The sequence below is a fragment of the Nicotiana tabacum genome, chromosome 18, assembly GCF_000715075.1.
Source record: "Nicotiana tabacum cultivar K326 chromosome 18, ASM71507v2, whole genome shotgun sequence".
NCBI classification, from domain to species: Eukaryota; Viridiplantae; Streptophyta; class Magnoliopsida; order Solanales; family Solanaceae; genus Nicotiana; species Nicotiana tabacum.
The window spans coordinates 2,136,876-2,144,907 of record NC_134097.1 but is presented as its reverse complement, the minus strand read 5'-3'; the positions used below and the strand labels follow the sequence as shown (position 1 = coordinate 2,144,907).

The following is an 8,032-nucleotide window of genomic DNA, read 5'->3' as shown; positions in this document are numbered from 1 at the left end:
TGAAGAGTTTGCCTTTTATGTTAACTCTTGCGGACTATTTGATACTGGTTATAAAGGAAGCTCATTTACTTGGTGGAACGGGAGGCCAAATGCAGAATGTATATTCAAAAGATTGGACAGAGTATTTGTCAATTTTCCATTCCAAAATTTATTCCCCAGTACAGAAGTGGAGCATCACATCAGAACATGATCAAACCATGCACCTCTCTTGATGAGTTGTGGTGATCAGACAATGCAATTCCCCAAACCATTCAAGTTCTTGAACTTCTGGATAAAACATGAATCTTTTATTGAAGTGGTTAAATAGAATTAGATATTTTATTTTACAGGAGATCAGATCCCTTCTTGATATTCAAGCATAAACTCAAGAGAGTTAAGACAACTCTTTTTAAATGGAGCAAGCTCACCTTTGGGGATATCTTCAAACAGCTTGCCTTAAGGGAAGATGTGGTCAGAGTAAAGAAAATGTTATTTGAAGAAAAGCCAACAATTGAGAATAGAATTGTACTATACAAGGCTCAAGCTGAATTGAAGAAATATATAAGTATTGAGGAGAAATTCTGGAAATAAAAAACAGGGATGACTTGGTTTGAAGAAGGGGATAGAAAAACTAGATTTTTCCATAACTATGTCAATGGTAAAAGGCAGAAGCTCAAACTGAAAATAATTCAGAATAATGATGGAACATGGATTGACACACAAGAAAGTATAGCTGGTGCTGCAGTTCAATTCTGCCATAAGCAGTTCACACAACAAGCCAATCCTACATGCTTTGAGCTACTAAGCAATATTCCTACCATGGTATCTGATGAGCAGAACTTAGAGCTTTGTAGAATTCCAACTAAAGAGGAGGCCAGGACAACAGTTTTTGATTAAGTGGTGATAGTGCGAGTGGACCAGATGGCTTTACAGGAATTTTCTTTCAAGTATGTTGGGACATAGTATGTGAAGACATTCACAATAAGCTGAAACTGCTTTATGGAGGAAGTCCATTGCCAAAATCTATAACTCATACAAACCTTGTTCTACTGCCAAAAAAAGTAAATGTCCAGATATTTTCAGACCTCCGACCTATCAGTCTGAGCAACTTTATTAATAAGGTCATCTCTAGAGTTGTACATGATAGGCTGGACAAGATATTGCCTTTACTGATCTCTGCCAATCAGTCAGGCTTTGTCAAGAGGTGAAGTATGTTTGGAAACATTTTTTAACGCATGATATTGTTACTGACATAAGATTAAGTGGTAAACCTACCAACTCCCACCTAACTTGACATGTCAAAGGCCTATTATAGGGTGTCCTGGAAGTACTTGATGCACGTACTGAAGAAAATGGGATTTGCGGAATACTTCATCAACATGGTGTGGAATCTTATCTCCAATAACTGGTACTCCATTCTGATTAATGGTCAGGCTACAAGGTTTTTCCACTCAACAAGAGGGGTCAAACAAGGTGACCTTCTATCTCCAGCCCTGCTCATACTATCAGTAGAGGTACTTTCGAGATCTTTGAATAAACTATTTGAAGACAACAGTTTCAAAGGATATGGGATGCCCAAGTGGACTGACCGATTAAATCATTTATCCTATGTTGATGACACCATCATTTTTGCTTCTGCCTATCCATACTTTTTACATAAGATAGTAGAGGTCCTGGCCAACTATGAACACACATCAGAACAACTGATTAACAAAGCAAAACCTTCCTACTACATGCATGCAAATACAACTGGAGCTCTTTTTAACACAGTAGGAAGCATCACTAGCTTTTCAAAAGGTGAATTCCCATTTACATATCTTGGATGTCCAATCTTCTACACAAGAAGAAGAAAGGACTACTACAATGACCTTATTAAAAAGGTGAAGAATCACCTTCATTAATGGAAGGGTAAGCTAGTGTCATATGGAGGCAAAGCTACTTTGATTTCCAGTGTACTACAAAGTATGCTTACTCACATATTATCAGTTCTTAATCCACCAAACAACATTCTGGAGCACCTTCACAAAACATTTGCAAGGTTTTTCTATAGCAACAAAGATGAAGGAAGAAATAGGCATTTGAGTAAATGGCAGAATCTGTGCATGCCAAAGGAAGAAGGGTCGGTGGGCTTCAGATCTCTCTTTGATGTTTCAAAAGCATTATTTGCAAAACTTTGGTAAAAGATTAGGACCAGTAAATCACTTTGGTCTAACTTTATATGGAATAAGTATTGCAAAACGAAACTACCAACAGTGGTCCAATTTAAGGATGGCTCACATGTTTGGAGGAAAATGTTGGAGGCAAGGGAAGAAGTGGGGCATGAAATATTATGGGAGATGAGCAAAGGCACTACCAATATATGGCATGAAAATTGTACAGACCTAGGTGCATTGTATCATGTTGTTCCCTCAGACTTCAATATCAATGAAAACCTCCAGGATGTGGCAGAATTTAGACAAGGAAATGACTGGAATCACCAACAGTTGGACCAAACTTTTCCATCAGACATTGCAGATCATATCAAACAGGAAATACACTTTGACAACAATGACGAATTTTGGGACACACCTAAATGGATTCCTACACCACCGGAGAAATTCTCAGTAACTACTGCTTGGCAAATAATGAGGCATAGAGCACCTACAAATCATGAGTACAAGCTGTTGTCGATTAAGGTCTACTTTTCAAAATATCTTTCTTTCTTTGGCGATTGTGGAAAAGCAAAATACCAACAAATGATATATGGAGAAGGTATGGATACATGGTGGTATCAAAATGTTGGTGTTATACTAAACATGAAACAGATAGTCTTCAACATCTTTTCCTATCAAGTTCAACAGCTGATAAAGTATGGAAATACTTTGGGCATGCAGTAGGTATACAACATAATCTAGTGCAGGTTCATCAAGCAATTAGAACTTAGTGGAATTTGGAATGTTGTCCAAAACTTAAGCCCATGTTCTAGGCAGCCCCGACAGTGTTAACTTGGGAACTTTGGAAGAGGAGAAACACCATGAAACATGGAGGAACAATGTCATGCAACAGGGTAATTCATGAGGTAAACAAGACATTGCATAATTTAGCAAAGATTAGATATCCCTGGTTGACAAATATACCCTTTCTATGGACATACATGATTACATTTTTTGAAGGGTACAAACCATATGAGGTAACCAAGAAGGATGGTTCAAATGCAACACAGATGGTACCTCAAGACGCAATCCTGGACAAAGTTCTTATGGTTTTGTGTGAGGAATTTCAGAGGTGAGCTGATTTTTACAAAGGCAGAAAAGGTAGCGGATACAACAAACATTGTTGCAGAAGCCAAAGCAATTACAAAAGGGCTGTAATTTTGTGTAAACCAACAGATTCATCCTCTATGAATTGAGACTAATTCACTGGTTCTGAAAAAGATAATAGAAGGTGAATGGGAAACACCATGGTGTATAGGTAAGGAGGTCAAGAGGATCAAGGGGATGAAGGACCATTTCAATGTGATATTCCAACATGTTCTAAGAGAGGACAACACACTGGCAGAGTATTTAACTAACCTGGTTTTTTGTTTTGCACGGTCAGTAATATTTAACTCATTTAATGAGTTACCAAGTGCAGGTAGAAGATTAGTCAACTTCGACAAGGCCCATATTCCTAACCTTAGGACAAGGGTAGCAAAGAGGATGCATATAGACTACTTTTACTAAACTGTAACACATGAATTATGCTTGACAATTATCATCTACTCACAATGTATGTTAGTAGTTTCATACCTTCACAGTGGCTGCAGATACTTGATCTCATTCAACAATTCGGTAGATTATGGTCTACTACAACATCAGTTGTTCAGAATGCTACTTCATTTTCACTTCTCATGCCTCCATGGATTAAAGAACATATAAAACATAGGACAAACAATGTACTGTATTTTCATTGTCCAGTGCTATTATCTTGTTCTCACTCTCATTGTTGGCATGTTGAGGCACCTTCATAGCCATATCCTTCAAGAAAGCCTTACTTGATTATCGAAAGTGTCTACAGTAGCATCGTGACTACACACACATTTTCTGCTAAACAGGATTGGACAGAAGTTGCAAACTGTATGGAATTATGTTATGTCCTAGTTGTATTAGCATTCTATGCTCATTCTGGGAGGGCATATCTCTATATGGGAAGGAACATCAATTCAAGTTCATGCTTATGGAGATTCATTGGTGATTATCTGTTTGGTTGATAGAAATTAAGCACGCGATAATGAGTTTCACATAAAAGGAGATCAAAAGTCTGTGTTCTATACCAACAAATACGCTGGAGTTCCGGTCCTTCCACCATCAACAAAAGATATCCACTCTATTTTGATGTACCTTTTTTGGATTTACACATACCTATTCCTTTGTATTGCAAGACATGGCGTCTGGTGAGAGCTTTGTAGGTGCTACATGGAGTTTTTTACAATTGGTGTGTGAATTCATACGCATCATTATCGGTGGGGTGTCTTACATTACTTTTGTTGTATCTTCAGTTTTTCTTTCGGATAGAGCTACACTATATTTGGTAGCTATAGCCATTTTCTTTCTGTGTATTATTACTTTCCTCATAAATGGAAAGCTTGTGATTTTGAACCAGTTTGGGATTTATTATATATCATATCTACTAGATAAATAACCTAGTAGTATATTTGCTTAAAAAGAAACTACAATATCACATATACATACAACATATAACATATCCCCCACCCCACACTTTAAGTTGTGGTATGTCCCCATACCACACAATTAAAAAGCATAAGGTAAAGAAAACTTCCCTGAACCTCTAGTAGGGGTCTGAGTCGAAGTCGGGCTCCATTCCTCGACTTTGAACCAATGCGCATATCCATGCAGATAGCTTCTTCTCATCCTTTTTGGGGTGCACCCCACACTTATCCTTCTCACTCGCATCAGCCTTCTCTCTTGAGCCCTTCACTTTCCACTCAACACTTGTAGCTGGCTTCTCCTTTTTCACCCCGTTTCTATATTCATCTCAAAAGTTAAAGTCTCCTCACCCACTCTAAGCACGAGCTTTCTCTAGTGTATATCTAATATTGCTCTACCTGTTGCTAAGAATGGTCTTCCTAAGATGAGGGGACCTCTTTGTTCTCCTCCATATTCACTACTATAAAATCTAGAGGAAATACAAACTTATCTGCCCGAACTAAGACATCTTCCACTATCCCCTTAGGTATCAGAGTCGTTTGATCTGCCAGCTGCAAATATATTGGCACTGAACTTGTCTCTCCAATCTCCTTATCTAGTTTCCTGTAAATAGATAGAGTCATTAGGTTAGTTGAGGCACCAGAGTCACATAAAGATTTATCAAAATTAATAGAGCCTAAAGAGCAAGGTATAGTAAAACTCAATGGATCTCCACACTTTTGTGGGAGTTTATTTTGTAATATTGCGCTGCAATGCTCTGTGAGCTTGACCATTGAGGTCTCTTTTATCTTCCTCTTCTTTGTCAGGATCTCCTTCAAGAATTTAGCATAAGCTGGCATTTGGGAGAGGATTTTGTGAATGGCAAATTTACATTAACATGTTTCAGCATATCCAGAAATCTGTCAAATTGCTTGTCCAGCTTTTCTCTATATAGCTTTTGGGGGAAGGGTAGAGCAAGCATATGCTCTCTTATTATATTCATCCCTTCTCGAAGTTTCCTCCTTCTTCTTTTTGTCAGCTCCCTTCTTGCCTTTCTTCTTCTTATCAACCTCACCTTTCAGCTGCTCCCCACTTTCTTTTTCAAGTTCCACATCTTTTTGGACTAGGGTGGGATTTTTCAATATTTGCCCATTTCTCAGAGTTACAACATTCACTATTTCTTTGGGGTTTCTCTCAGTATCAACGGGGAGAGTTCCTGGAATCCTCTTAGACAATAGAGTGGCTAGCTGCCTAACCTGTCTTTCTAAGTTTCGAAAACTAGTACTTATTTCTTTGATAGCTGCTCCATGTTCCCGTATAGTTGCGTTATGAGTTTCAAGCCTCTCATAAGTTTTCAGAATGAAAGCCTTCATTATATCCTCTAGACTGGGCTGAATGGGTTGCTGATGCTGAAATCGTTGCCTCTGCTAATTTTGGTATGGTGGAGCTCCTTGTCCCTGGGGTCTAGAATTGTTTTGTTGCCATGCATTCGCAGTACCTCCACGTGAACTCCATGAAAAATTGGGGTGCCTCTTACCTATCGCATTACAATTTCCCACAGCATTTACTTCCTCAATTGAGGCTTGACACTCATGAGTAGGGTGTCCTCTTTCACATATATCACAAGCTGCATAAGGATCACTTTGTATTGATACTAAGGTTAGCTTTCGTATTTCTTTGGCATAAGCATCACGTTGTACCTGCACATATGTGTTAGCATCAACCTGGTGAACACCAGTTGATCTTCTTCTCTCAGCACTCTCAGAGGGCCACTGATTTGCATCTTCAGATAACTCATCAAGAATTGTGACTATATTCTCTGGAGTCTTCTTCATCAACAGACCTCCAACTGCATTGGTCAATACTCTACGTGAGGCCGGAGTCAATCCATCCTAAAAGTCCTGGAGTTGCATCCTGAGTTCAATTCCACTATGTTGACACTTTCTGACTATTTCTTTAAACCTCTCCCAAGCTTCAAACACAGTCTCAGTATCTTTCTGGCAGAAGTTATGGATTTCTCTTCTAAACTTGCCCGTCTTAGCTAATGAGAAATATTTATCAAGAAATTTTTATGTCATCTCATCCCATGTTCGAATCGATCCATTAGGTAAGCTTCAAAGCCACTGCTTTTCATCATCTTTGAGTGTGAAGGGGAATGACCTTAAGTAAACTGCATCTTGTGACACACCATTGTATTGAAAGGTGTTCATAATCTCCTTGAAGTCCAATAGATGTGTGTTTGGATCTTCGTTTGGCTTCCCTCTGAAGAAACAACAATTCTAAAGGGTTTGAAGCAACCCTTGCTTCAATTAGAAATTGTTTGCTGCAATTGGAGGTGGTCTAACACTTTATAAACCTTGATTGTAGACCGGTCTAGCATGATCGCCAAGTGGTCTCCCAAGATTGGGAGCTATATTTCTGAACAGGTCTGCACCCAAAGTTTGATTTTGATCAATTCTACTACCCCTCTCTTCTCCGTAGATAATTTGTGCATCTCTAATAGCTGCTTCTTCTGCATTCTATGCAGTTTGTTCTCTTCGTTGAGCTACTTCTCTCGCAGCCAGATCTACATTATCATCACCGATTCCGGCCATATCTTTGGTTGAGGATTGCCTAACCTTTTTTGATATCTCGGTAAGACTTATTTCCTTCCTCAGCTGTCACAGTTATTTTTCAATTTCTGGCTCTTATGGTAGCACCTCCTTCACAGAAGTTCGAGTCATGCACCAATCTATCCTGAACATGCGCACAGTCAAATAATACCAAACGTAAAAAGAGAAAAATAAAATATAAATAAAGAAAAATTCTTGAATTAGCACTACAAACTATTTCAAACACTATTGATTGTCAATCTCCGGCAACGACGCCAAAATTTGACGAACGCAAAACACCACTTCAATTATGCTCGCTAGTCAAAGATAGTATAGTATAATACCGTATCCACAGGGATTGGAGTTAAAAAATATTTTTGTAGTTTCTAGCTTGATTGTTATTCAGGAAAATCAATAGTTGAGATTTATGTGATTAAAACTACAATTAAGTAAGAATTAGCTATTGACTAATGACAATCGCAACAAAGGTAAGCAGGGAAGTTGTCAGTGGGAGAAAGTTAGGGGTTGATAGGATAGGTGCAAGATAATTATTTGGGATCTAACTCTAGATAATTCACTTCTAATGTTTAAGTAAGTCTCTCGAATTCACTCAATTATTAGTTCAAACGTTCAGCAAAAACTCCTCTCTCGATTAAGTTTTAACCTCACAAGATGATCTAATTTAAGCACGTGAAGGTATGTAAGGATGCGTAGTGGATTGGTCTTTAGGAGAACCTATCTCGATTATCCTCCTAACTAGGTTTAAACAATGATTCAACTAGCCTCTTTCGATTACTA

At 38.3% G+C, this 8,032-nt stretch overlaps 1 non-coding gene across 1 annotated transcript; it reads left to right on the top strand.

The window, feature by feature from the left end:
* Positions 1 to 6,566: 6,566 nt before the first annotated feature.
* LOC142173126 (small nucleolar RNA R71) lies at positions 6,567 to 6,673 on the top strand. Its single transcript, XR_012702556.1, has one exon. It is a non-coding gene; the product is annotated as a small nucleolar RNA R71 (small nucleolar RNA).
* The last annotated feature ends 1,359 nt before the right edge of the window (positions 6,674 to 8,032 follow it).